The 13,362-nt window shown below is 47.3% G+C and overlaps 2 long non-coding RNA genes across 2 annotated transcripts in view; both read left to right on the top strand.

The window, feature by feature from the left end:
- The window catches only part of LOC140684144 (uncharacterized), a 192,898-nt gene that overhangs the window by 128,871 nt on the left and 50,665 nt on the right, over positions 1 to 13,362 (top strand). The window lies entirely within an intron of this gene.
- Positions 8,898 to 10,568, top strand: LOC140684132 (uncharacterized). The gene is made up of 2 exons (XR_012055879.1): positions 8,898 to 9,281; positions 9,549 to 10,568. It is a non-coding gene; the product is annotated as an uncharacterized lncRNA (long non-coding RNA).

Below are 13,362 nucleotides of genomic sequence, written 5' to 3'. Positions count from 1 at the left end.
ACACAGTGCAGGAGTGCAGGAGCAGTGTCGCAGTTAGGGGAACTTTGGTGTCTTTTTTTGGAACTCTTTAGATAGTCGAGGTGGCATCTGACCTTCTGCATGTGAGATCTGATGGCTCAGGTATCTCCAGCTGTAATATTGGCCATCAGTCCCTACTCTCTTATACAGAACTAGTGCCAGGCTCAGAAAAGCCTGAGAGAAAGCTGCCTGTTCTGAGAAGCAATTCCCATTGTTGCATTCACTAAAACTGCTGGGCCCCTGAGGTATACAAGGGAGTGTCTGAGTTGTAAGTATCAAAAGAAATTAATTATTCTATATTATAATTAAGTCTTTTTTAATTAGCTGAATAATTGGAATTTTTCTTGCGTTACAATGCAGGTTTTCACATAGGCAGATAATCTGAAACTTTAGAGGGATTTACCTGAGAAATTGCTCACATCCACAATTGTCTTTTGTCTTTTAAAGCAGTAAATAAGGGTTCTAAGGTGGCTGCAAGAAAGGCAGCTCTCTTTAAAAGAAGTCTGTCAAGCCCAACTTGTCCCTCAAAATGTATCTTTTGTAAAAGCCTTCAGAAAATGTTGGGTCGAACTGTTTTAGTGTTATTGTGAGGAAATCAATATTTCCCTGCAGCCTCTGCAGACCCCAAATTGTAGCATGTTGTTTGTGCAGGAGAAGCTGAAAGTGAAACTGCCTAAAAATGAGAGTGAAGTAAACTGGCCTGTTTCTAGAATGTGCCCTAGAAGTCCCTGAGGTAAACAAAACAACACACTTGAGCAGTCAAAACCGAAATATTCTCCTAATGCAAACACCTGAATTGGAGGGTTCTGGTGGCATTCTGGGAGGGGTTTTTGCTTTTCTTTCAGCCTTTTTCCTTCTTCCCTCCCCTTCACCATCCCCCTGTATTGTAAATGCAGGCAACCCAATGGGAAGAAATGCTGATGTCTGACTCAATTCAGAAGGCTGAATTATTTCTTTATTATAACTATGCTATAATACATTAATATACTATATAAAGGGAGATACTAAAACTACAAACTACTTTCTCTAACTCTAACACAACTGGTGACCGTCTCTGAGAGCCCAGCCCCAGGTAGGTTGGATTGGCCATCAGGCTCAATCCTCACCAGAATTCAACCAAGCCATCACCCCAGGGAAACAATTCTCCAAACACATTCCACATAGGAAAAACAAGGAGCAGAAATAGAAATTGTTTTTCTCTTTCATTTCTCTCTGTGCACCTCTATGAAAAATCTTGAGAGGGAGAGAAATGTGCTTGCCACACCCCTGCTCCCCATGTGCCTACAGCAGCTCTTCCAGGCTTTGTCCTCCAGCAGGAGCGCCAAGGAATCTGCAAGATCCCCGTGTGCTCAGCACTGCAGTCAGTGAGTTCCACCCCACTGGAGAGCAGAGAACCTTCTCCCAGTGCTCTGATCTGGCAGCAGGCAGGGCAGCAGGGAGGGAGGGCAGCAGCACCAGCCCCTGTGATGGGACCCTGGCGCTGGCAGAGGTGCACACAGCACTCCCAGGTGTTCCTGAGCCTGCTGTGACCTCTCTCATGTGACATTTGCACAGGTGATGCCAGGAGGAGCAGAGTTTATTGCCTTGGGTGCTGTGGCTGTAGGCTGGTATTCGCTGTTGCTGAAACCCAGTTCAGAAAGGAGCCACATCTATTTGGTGAGTTTGGCTGGGACCTCTGCCAACAAAATTAAAAGGGAGACTCCAGGAGACACATGGCTTGCTCACAGACACACTGGTGTGGATGCAGCAGCTTTGCAATCCTGTGTGTTCACCTGTCTCAGGCAGAAAAAAAAAGATGAAGCCAGTTTGTTTTTGAGAACAGGAGGAGATCTGGAGAGCAAAGGACCAGAGGAAAGCAAATGCTGTGCTGACTGGCAGAGAGGCTGCTCTCTTTGTGTTCTTTGTGCTTGACTGAAACATCTTCACAGGATTTTTTCCCCTCTAATCTGGAAATAATTCTGATTTATTTTCAGCCCTCTATGAGGAGGAGTCACACAGCAGTGGCTGGCTGGCGGCTGCGTGTGCACGGACGCCTCGGTGCGCTTCCAGGGGGCTGCTGCCTTCCTCACTTGGCACTGCAGTCAATTATTGTGTTTTCAATTATATATAAAAGGCAATGATGGAGGTTTTCAGCTTTTATAGCACCACAAATCACGGAGTCCTTCTCTGTACACGCAGCAGCGCTGCCACAGCGCAGCGCGGGGTACCAGGGCTCCCGTGCAGGCTTGCAGAGGGAGCAGTGCCATCAGGGTCCCCAAACTGCAAAGGGGACACCTGGGAGGGCAAACCTTCATGGGCAGCTGCCCTCTGCACGGTCCTTCAGCCAGCAGCCCCTGGCTGACAGCCAGGCCGGGCAGTGGGCAGGGCTGTGCCATGGAAGGGCAGGAAGATTTATTTCTGTGTGCTGCACGTGGGCAGCAGCACGGGTGTGAGGAGCTGTGCAGCTCCTGTGGGCAAGGAAGGGTTAAAGTGAGGCCATCTTTGGTGAGAAGGGTCATGGCACACAGTGGCACTGGCTGCAGCACTTCTGGGGCTGTTTATTCTCTTGCCAGATCAAAGTTACTGGGTAGACCCGAAGCGAGTAGGCTGGGAAGCTGTTGGGAACTGGGATCTGTTTCACAGAATGATCCTTTCATTGTACATAATATCCTAACATCATCATCATCATTATTATTATTATATTATATTTGCAAAGTTAGCCCTGGTATAAAAGGGCTTGGACTGGCAGACCAGGAGTGTTTGCCTTTGAAACCAGGCAATATCAGGAAAAAGCCAAGACTGAACAATGAGCATGAACAATCTCCTCAGCAGCCAGAAGATGCCAGCTACCATGCAGGGATCTGAAAAGGACTCACCACTGACAGGCTCGGTCTTGACTTTGACATTTGGGTATCCTAATGCACATTTAAATGCCCCAAAATGGTCTGGTGCAAGGGCAGCAGTGGCACTTGTCAGCTTCTCCAGTTGCCTTTAGGAGAAGAGATGCCAGCCAGGCCATTTTTATTCTGCTCTGCTGGCGGGGAAGGGGGTGTCTGAATGCATCACAGGCTGTGTTTCACCTGTGGCAGATTGGTGCTAACCCAGCAGTCAGGTCCAGGAGAGCGAGGCTGTGAGAGGCTGAGCGGGCAGGAGCAGAAATCAAATCATTGCCACATGGAGTGAGCAGGAACACTTGAATTCTGAGACTCCGGCGAGAAAGCAAGAGAGAAAAATAAACAGAAGCTGTCAGCTAAACTGGGTGTATTGACTGCAGTAGGAACTGGAGGAGGAGAAGTGATCCTGGTGACTGGGAGGAGATATTTGGAATGGTCCTGTTTCACCCAGAACACACCCTGGACCCCTGTGCTCCTTTGCATGGTAAGGATACAGGCAAGGAGGATCCTCCCATGGTGAAGAAAGCTGTTAGTTCAGGGAGGCAGGGACCAGAGAGACCACTGAGAGGCTCAGTTAACTGCAGCTGGCTGCCAGGGAAGGCTGGCTTTGAGCCTAAACTGGAAAAATAAAAAAAAATAAGAAGAAGAAGAAAAAAAGCCTTCCTGGAAAATGGCTCCTCATGTATGTGCTGCACTGTTGCTGGGGGATAATGAACTGGCATTCAGCATTTGCTGGGTGCCAGGCATGACTGGGGGCCCTGGAAATGCTGCTGACATAAATGAAGGGCAGGGGTGGAAGGATGTACCAGGAGGACTGGAGGGATTCTCTGGAAAGAAAAGGAACTTAGAAGTTCTTAGGCACAGCAGTTGGTACCAGCAATAATTGCTGCCATGAATCAGAGTCCAGAGGATAAACCCAAAGCTGAGGAGGAGGAGAGGGCCCTTGACTGTCCTGCAGTTTGTGGCTCTCAGCCCACAGGAAGGCAGAGGGTATCCTGTCTGGACTGGATAAATCTTGGAAATGGCATTTGAAGTAGACATGAAATAGGGTTTGGAGGGAGCTAGAGCCTGGGAGAAGATCTGGCAAGATGGAATATAAAATCCATTAGTGTCTTAATGCATAAATTGGCAGAAATGTACAACAGCAATGAAAAACAAGCTACTGGGAGCCCAAACTGTTATTAGATCCTGGTGCCTGAGTGACTATTGGAAGTAGCATTCTGCAGGAGTCAGGGTGCCCATAAGGTGCCCCCACAGACACAGGTGTACAGGGGTCTCCTCTGGTGCAGGGAGAGTCTCAGCTCTGCCCCACACACCCCCAGTGCAAACTGCTTGCTGGAGAGTCTGCCTGAGGGCTTTTGTATTCAGCATCATGTACAAGGATAAAAAATGGGCTTTTCAGCAGCCTGTTTCTTAAACAAAACAGGTGAGTTTAGCTCTGACTAACTGTGCAAGTATAATACAGAAATAGAAAGGCTCATAATTACCTTGCCTACAAAATGATGTTTTCCTGTAAAGGCTGCTGAAATAGTCAGAAGAGCTCGGGATGAGGGTCAGTTACCTTTCTGCAAGTATAAGCCTGAGATAAGTTGGAGTATTGGGAAGATTAATGCCTTTGCTTTAATAGCAGGGCTTGATCCAAGTCTGCAGGAAGGCTGTGAGTAGCCAGGCGAGCCCAGGAAGCCTGGTGGATCCAGGAGTGCCAGTGCAATGACCCAGGCTGTGTCATTCCCCTGTGGGGCTGCTATGAAAGGGAACTAGAAAGATGCATCTGACTGCAGATTTCAGAGCATTAAATGCTGGAACTCTGCAAACATCACCTCCTCTTGTTGAAATGCCAGAAATTACGGCTGCAGTAGTACAAGGAGCTAAGTGGTTTTTGGCCATAGATCTAGCAAATGCATTTTGCTTCAGCTCTTTAGCAGAGAAATGTTGGTAAAAGTTTGGGGTTTACAGTTCAGGAGGGGAAAAAAATATTTCACTTGAGTTCCTCAAGGATTTCAAAAGCTCCTGTGATCTGTCACATATGCATCACCCAAATGTGGGAGAAATTAGCCTGCAGGAAGCGTGTGACATCAGATGTGGCTCACACCTGAACTGGGGAGATTCTGAAGAACAAGGGTGTCAGCAGACTGGAAGATTTGGCTGCAATCCAGGAGGAAGGATTGAAAGTCAGCAGACAAAAGGTTCAATTAGTGCAACAAGAGGTAAAATATTTAGGAGCAATAGGAGGTATTGAAGGCCAGGCTCCTGATAAACAGAGTGTGGAATTAATTCCAAAGCTGCCCAGCCCCACTGCTCTGCCTGGCTAAGAGCACTGTACAGCACATTTAATTGTATGCAGGATTTTATTCTGATGTTCACTGAAGTGAGTCATCCTCCAGCTAAGCTTTTAGAGAAAACCAGGCAATGGGAGCAGGGTGTAGGAAAGCAGGCAGCTCAGTCAGGCTGAAGCCAGCCCAGCCTGAGCTGCAGTGCTGGGCTGTCTGGACCCAGGAAGCTCCTCATGCATGGTTTGCCTCTGTCAGCCAGGAAAAAAAGTGCCAATTTGGCACAAAAAGAAAGATACCATGTTCCAGGCTATTGTCTGTGCATCTCAAATCTTATTGACACCGCAACTCCTTGTCAAAAGGAATGAGTATATTTAGTCTGGAAATCAGAAAAATTGGATTATCTCATTGGAGGGCGGCCAACGAACGGCACAACACCCTAGCCATGCTTCCTTGGAGTGCAGCGTGTTCCTGCAGCACAGGATGGTCCTGTGCAGCTCTGGGCTGGCAGCACAGCCCTCGGTGGTGAGTGGCAGAGCGAGGGCGCGAGGCAGGAACAGCTCGGTGCTTCAGCGGTGCAGGGCGCTGGACGGCAGGAATTGCAGCCTGCAGATGTGCAGCGGGCTGTGCAGGTCGAATTGCCTCTGTCAGAGCACATCCACATGAAGCAGCAGTGTGCTTTCCAGGTGGCTCGGGCTGCTGCAGAGTGGGGCTGGCACAGGATGTGCTCCAAGGCTGGCACAAAACGTGCTCTGGTGTGCACAGAGAGGAGCAGAGCTCACCTCGCCCACGACAAGCAGCAGCAGTCCCACAGGCATTGTCAGCTGTGCTTCCCCACGGGCTCAGCAAACCAGGAGGAAGCATTTCATTTTGCTGAACAAGATTTTTGCCCGTCTGGTTACAAAGCAGCGACTGCAGAGAGCAGAATGGCCGCAAACCTCAGGATGTGAAGAGTTTAGCTCCTAAAGGAAGCTTTCAGGAGGTCAGCACAGGTGAATGGCAAAAAGTAGGATGTGGTGTTCCCATCTGAATGACTCCACAAACAGCTACAGTCGGCCTTGATTCCGCTCCTTTTAAGACCTTGACGTGAAGTGAGATGTGACTCTGAGAGCATTGGTGCTTAAAAACTTCCTTATCAGATGAATAGCAACTGAAGGGTCTCACAGATTAATGAATAAAAGGATCTGACAAACGACTCTGGGATAATCAACAAATAGCTGAGCAATTAGGGCAAAATGTTCAGAGAATAGATAAAAGGCAGAAAATGGTAAATAATCAGCATGAAGGATGGTGAGCAGGGGTTCAGGTAGTATATCATGGGTTCCCAGCAAGGAGCACACCTGGGGCTGGGAGTGGGAGGGATCTGGCACTAGCACAAATAAAGGCCTTTCCAATGTTTATTAGTTCAAGTAAGTTCTGACAGTGTCAGGCAGCTTCATCAATCACGGCCAGAGCTTTGGAAAGGAGAGAAACACTAAGCCATAAGAAAAGTTGTCTTCACTTTCCAGGTGAGTGTTAACCATCACCAGAGCTGGATCAGCACAGAAACATGGATCTGCTCTGCTGGGTAAGAATGGCTCTTCCAGCTGTCTTGTATGTGAATTTTACTGAAGCTGGGCACGTGGCTGAGCGGTGTTGGAGTCTGTTCTGCCACTGTGTCAGTCTGCAGGCAGTGTGGTGGTGCCTGTTTCACACCGGAGCTGTCAGGTGTTGTAAGTGCAGGTGAACCTGGTGGGAAGAAATGCTGATGTCTGACTCCAGTTCAGAAGGATGAATGATTTCTTTATCATAACTATACTATAACACATTCATAAACTATTTAAAGGAGATACTAAAACTACAAACCTACTTTTCTCACTACCATATTTAACTCACAACTCATGCCCCTCTCTGAGAGCCCAGCCCCAGGCGGGTTGGATTGGCCACGAGGCTCAAACAATCCTCACCAGAATCCAACCAAGCATCACCCCAAGTAAACAATTCTCCAAACATTCCACATAGGAAAACAAGGAGCAGAAATATAAATTGTTTTCTCTTTCTTTCTTCTGTGCTCCTCTATGAAAAAATCCTGAGAGAGAGAAGAATGTGCTTGCCTAAGTCAGGGATGTTCCCTGAGATGCCCACGTCCTCTCCTCAGGGGTTGTCCCCTCTCTGTCAGAGCACAGATAAACGGCAGAAAATGGTAAATGTTCCTCCTGTGGGCAGGGTGGCTGCCCAGTGGGATAAAGGCAGTTTGTGGCCTTGCTGCAGTGGGTGCTGGGCAGTGCTGGGCTGGGCTGGAGCTCTCTCATCCCTGGGGTGTCCGAGCTCCCCATATCCAAGCTGTATCCATTCAGGGATGGCCTAGAGCTGCATCAGCCCCACTTGCCCAGAGCCGGTCGTGCTTTGCTGTGGCTGGAAGGAAAACACCAGCTCTCCCAGTGGTTTGAAAGACCTTATGTTTTATTTCCTTCTCTCTTCCCTCCGTTTGGCAGCCTAATCCACTTTAATTTAAAAGTATTGCATTCCCCCTTTCCTGAGAGGCCGGCGTGTGTCTCGCAGACACAGCCATGCACTATTGTTGCTGTCACCTCTAATCACACAGCCACCACCATCACCAATCCCTTCTCCCACCTGCATTCCCCGGGATCACATCCTCCCTCAGCCCTCCGTCCTCTGCCCTCCCCAGCCCGTGTGTAACCCAGCATTAAAAGGGAGAGCTGCCTTGTTGTGGTGGAGGGTCTTTTTCCTCTCAGGGGAACTTGTTTCTTCTGCCACGAGCTAGGATCTCTTGAGGGAAATCAAGCTAAAAACGTCTTTGAGCAGCCTCTTCTGTTCTGCCCTCCTGATGCTGGTTGAAAATGAGAAGAAAAGGGTGGGGGGGGGAAGATTAAAAAAAAGAAAGAAAAGAAAAAGATCTTCAAAAGGGAAGACTCTTCCAGAGCCCAAACAATCAATGGGACAATAGATGGGGATTGCAGCTCTGCTCCATCCCTCGGAGCCGGGCTCTGGACTGGCCTGGCTATGAGCTGAAAGGCTCAGGCTGCAGACAAAGCCTGGGCAGAGGGCAGAGGGGAACCTGCTGGGACCTGGCCCTGCAATCAGGCCCACGCTGAGGGCTGGTGGCACTGCCCCGTGCAGGTGACACCGGGCAGAGGGCGGCGTGACCCCAGCCCGGCCGAGCTCACAGCTCCCTGTGCTGCTGCTCCATTCCACAAACCACTGATGAATTTAATAGAGACATCTCACACTGCCACAGTGTCCTGTGTGACCTCTTTCCGTTTGCTACCAAAAACACACAGTAAGAGAGTCAAGGATCATTAGCTGACGAGGCAAAGCTGCCTCTTCCCTCGTGCTTCTCTTTTTCTTGTGAGTATTGGCTGCTGGGGAGGCAGAGGCTGCTCGTGATCCTCCCTGTGTCCAGGACAGACTTCTGTGGAGCTGAGGAACCAGTGATAACAGAATTGCTGCAGTTTGGGCAGCTCCAGCCCAAACTGCAGCAATTTGGGAGCTGCAGCCTCCCCGTGCCATGGCTCCTTTCCTGCCCAGAGGCCGACTCAGGGAATCTGCAGGTCTGGGGAATGCTGTCAGCCCATCTCTTCCCAAATTCTTGGTGAGGAAGAAGGATTGGCGGACACCAAGGACCAAAGAAATCCATTAGCACCCCTCAGTGACCCTCCTGAGGGTCCCTGGCTGTGCTGCACCAGCCAAGGGGCTTTGGCTTCTGGAAAAGGCCATGTGCCTCAGCAAGGAAGAAAACAGATGGATCTGTACCTCTGTAATTTTTTTCCTAGGCAGGCTAAAGAAAACTTGATAGAAAAAATGCATGGTTTGAAACCTAAAGAGTCAAGGGTCCATTTGGTAGAATTTAAGTTTTGAGCTTTCTGGTGGTTATTTTATTATTTTATTTGGTGGTTGGATGATTTTTTTTTTCTTTTTTTTTTTTCTTTTTTGCATTAGAAATCGTGTCAGTTGTCAAACAAGACTGCAGATAGATTTGTTTTTTATGTCTAGCTTTCAACATCCTCAAAGGGATCTAATTGTTCAGGACATAGTGAGTATCTGCACTTACAGAAATCAAGCCTTGAGTGGAACTCCCCTGAAAGCCAGGCACCGGGAAGCCAAGATTGGTTTTCAGAAAGTAAGTGGTTTTCATTTTTCGGTTTCTCAAGGACTCTTTCAAGGGCCAAGCAGATGGCTGGGAGATCTACAGAATGGAAACCTGCAGTTCTAATGGGGACACAGAAGTGCGTGTGGAGGGGGTTGTTTGTTTGGGGTTTCTTTTAGCTAAATTGCCTTTTTGTTTGACAGCAATTTACACTATTTATGCAGCTGGGATGCCAGTGCATTTTTGTGTGGACTCTCCCTTTTCAACAAAGGACTGAGAAAATTGCCACACTCATTCCAGGGGCTTCCCAGCAGCTCTGAGACATAACCAGAAGAGCGATTTCCAACTCAAAAATACGAGGGCAAACAACAGAAGAAAAGCCCAGTTCAGTTCCAGCAGCAGCTCTGGCTCTGTTCTCAGGGAGCTTCATGGAGAGGTGGGTGTGTGTTGAAGACCAGGCTGGCCCCAGCTGTTTTTTTGGGAGCACTGGGGGCTGTGCAGCCCTTTTGGCAGTGGTGCCCTGCCTGGCGGGGCTCCTTGTCCCCGAGGTGTGAGGGCTGTGGCACAGGGAGGCAGTGGCAGCCCAGGGCAAAAGTGTCCCCATGTCCCCAGCCCTGAGCCTGCCCCGCTGCCCCCAGGGCCTGGCAGACCTTCTGTGTGTTGTACCTCGCTACGTTTAGGCTAATATCTTATTCTAAATGGCTAATTTCTTATTTCTTGTTCTAATTTAGGCTAATATCTTATTTCTAAATGGCTAATTTCTTATTTCTTGTTCTAATTTAGGCTAATTTCCTATTTCATTCCCAGGATGATTCACTGGAGCTGACCTGGACATGTTCCTATGTGAGGAACCTGGTCAGGAACCCACCCATGTGAGGGCAGAGAGAGCCCAGGATTGCCCAAAGGAGGCACAGGAATCCCTGCAAGAGCCTCTGAACCCTGCTAAGGTCACGCAGAGCTCAGGGCTGGGGAATCAACTCCTCCCTCGCCATCTGGGCTCAGCAAAATAAAGAAATAGCACAGGGAAACTGAGGCACAGGCTTGGGGTGGTGCCTCCCCTGGGGAGCTGCAGGCATTCCCAGGAGCAGGGCACACTCACCCCCTCACGTTTGCATCTCTTTGCTGTGTGGCTGTCCCACTCGTTTTCCTTGCTAGCCTGTCACAACCATTACTAAAATATGCTTATCTCATATATGCAAATAGCAGGATATTTATAAGATTCTTTGAAATTTCCATAATTGTGCTGTAAAAAAAAAAAATCTCTTTGCTTATCTCACAAAGTGTTGTAACCACAGTGTTACTTTTATTGAAATCCAAAAATCACTCAGCAAAATAAGAATAGTTAGAAAACTGTCGGGTTTTTATATTTTTGAAATAGAAGGGAAAGAAAGTGAGCAAACCAGGCTTTATTATTTTAAATTAGAAACTTTAATGCTCACCAAAAAGGATATAAACTGTAAATGTATTTTAGCAGTTCCTAGAGAAAAAAGAGAGAGGTTTTAATAATAACACTGTGTGCTCCTATATCATTTTCATTAGAAAAATCTTGGAGCACTTTCAGCTTATTAAAGAATGGAATGCCTCAGAAGGCTCTTGGGAGGTAGTACAGAAAAGTGAAGTAACAAAAATAAATCCACATTTTTCTCCATGCTGTGGTTACCTGGAGCTTCCCAGCCACATTGGGATGGTCAGATCCTGTCACCCCTGGCAGGGACAGGACAGGGACAGGACAGGGACAGGGACAGGACAGGGACAGGGACAGGAGCTGCCCCTGGCACTGTCCCTGCCCCTCTGCCCCCAGCTGCTCATTTTGTGGCTGAGTGACCCAACACATGGAAGGATTTTCCCAAATCCCGTGTCCTGCCCTGGGGGAAGCAGCATCAGCTCTGCAGTGATTCCTGTGCCTCCTCCTTGGGGGATCCTGGTGCTCTCTGAGTGGGTTCCTCACACAGGAACGTGTCCAGGCAGGCTCCAGTGACCCATCCTGGGAATGGTGTGGAGAGGACAGAAAAATAAGATATTAGCCTCAATTTAGCAAGAGTCATAAAATGTTCACTGGAGCAACAAAAGGAGGAAGAGAGGCTGTAAAGGTAGGGGGTATTCCCAGGTCTGATGAAGAAAATAATATTAAAATCTCCCCAGTGTTTAATTTTAGGAAATACAATAGACCGAGGAGTGCCCAGAAGAGGAGCAGCATGTTAACATATCTTAGATAAACAGGAGCCAAGTTGTTACCCTGACAGGAAGACGAGAGAGCCCATCAATGCAATGGGGGAGAATAATAAATTAAAAACCAGATGGTTCAAAGATGTGATTGCGTCTTCAGCTTCAGCAGGAAGAAAGAAGGGGAATGCATATGTATTGCAGGCAGGCCAGGAACACAAAAGCTTGGAAAAAACACAAGAACAGGAGAGGTAGGCTCATCAGAATGAAATTAATTAAAAGAGCAGGACCTCACGTTATTTTAGGTCCCAGTGGTAGAAACACCAGAATTCCAAGCTCCATTCTGCATTTATACATAAAGTTTCCTATTTCATCCATGCTCAAAAAAGGACCTCTTCCTTTCTGAGCTAGATAGTGAGTCAAGGCAGATGGGAATTATTCTGAGCTTGGAGAAAACAAAGAAGCACAAATTAATGGCTTACTGGCAGAAAGGCAGTTTAAAGCACTTTGCCAAAGCACATTTTATTCCTAGCCTTATCCTACATAGATATTTTTTCCTTTAATTCTGCTCAGCACAGAAATGCATGACTAAGCAGAGATCCATATCTGCGTGGTGCATAGGCTGGAGGGGGCATTAAAACAGGCAAAAAGCAGACAAAAGGAAGGGGAAGAGGCTGTAGTGGCTGCTGCAATGACTTCACGACTTGCTGCGTGTCGTTCAGCACTCAGAAAATAGAACAGCCCCGTCTTGGCAGCTTGAACTCTCTCATCCCATCATTTCTGTGTGGGTTTCTCTGCATCTGCCTGCATTCTGTCACACAGAGATGGACATATGTGCACGCACACCCGTCCCTGAGTGCTCCACGCACACAGGCACTGACGGGGAGTGGGGGAGTCCTCGTGGCCACCTGGGCCAAAATCCCACTTCTGCCACAAGAGGAAGTTGTGACTTTGGCTTCACAAGTGGCAGGGCTCCACTCCAGCCTCCTCTGCAGCAGTAAAGCTTTAAATCTGCAGCAAGGCTCTCCCTGCCCGGGACTGTATTCAACCATCTCTGTGAGAAGTCTGGAAATTGTTTAACTGTGCAAATTTATCACGCATAAACAATTTAAGTTATGATACCGGTAATATTTCAGTCTTAATTTGGCAAAATGATGGAGGCAGAAACTCAAACTGCACTTGTGTTTGAATAGTGTTGATTCTTCCATAACTATTAACTTTCAAGACCTCAATTTGATATCCCCTGGGAACAGATTCCCTCTGTGCTTAGGGTGTTAGAAACTGGAGATCAGGAGGTGGAGGTTCAGTTCTTGCTGTGAGATTTTCAGCTGCTTTTTTAAGTTCTTGTCACCTCTTTTCCCCTTGTGTAAAATTAAGATAATGACATTTCTTCATATGACAGTAGCTTAAAGTGTTCATGTCTGAAATGCTCAGGTGGAAGTTGTTATACACTTCAGAGATTACTGTTTATTACTGATATTTCTGAGTTTCACTCTCATGTATGAAATAAGGGCAAAATATTATGAACATTTTGCCTGATTTTGAACTTAAAACCAATTTTGTTCTGAATTAATTCCTTTGAATAGAATTATTCCTGAACTACATCAACTGGGGACCAGCTGCTGACCCCAAGTGTTTAAGAACTCCAGATAATCACTGATGAAAAGAGACAAAAATACATTTTATCTAAGAAGTATCTAATGTTGTGATAGAAACTGAAATTAAAGTATAATCCAGAGAGAGAGAGAGAGGGAGGGAGAGAGAATATTCTTTAATTAAAATCAGCTACCTCAAAAGATGGATTTTCTCAGGAGTGAAATTTGCACTGTGCTGAAGGCTTTCCACTTAAATCCTTGATGATGCAAGGAAAAAGAATTCTCAGGGAGTAATATTGGCATTAGCAGATAGCCACATGCCACTGCACAATAAGGAGAAATCTGCAGAGAAAAAG

This window comes from Taeniopygia guttata, chromosome 4A, assembly GCF_048771995.1.
Source record: "Taeniopygia guttata chromosome 4A, bTaeGut7.mat, whole genome shotgun sequence".
NCBI lineage: Eukaryota > Metazoa > Chordata > Aves > Passeriformes > Estrildidae > Taeniopygia > Taeniopygia guttata.
Note: the sequence above shows the minus strand (reverse complement) of the source record. Positions and strands in the feature narration are given on the sequence as shown.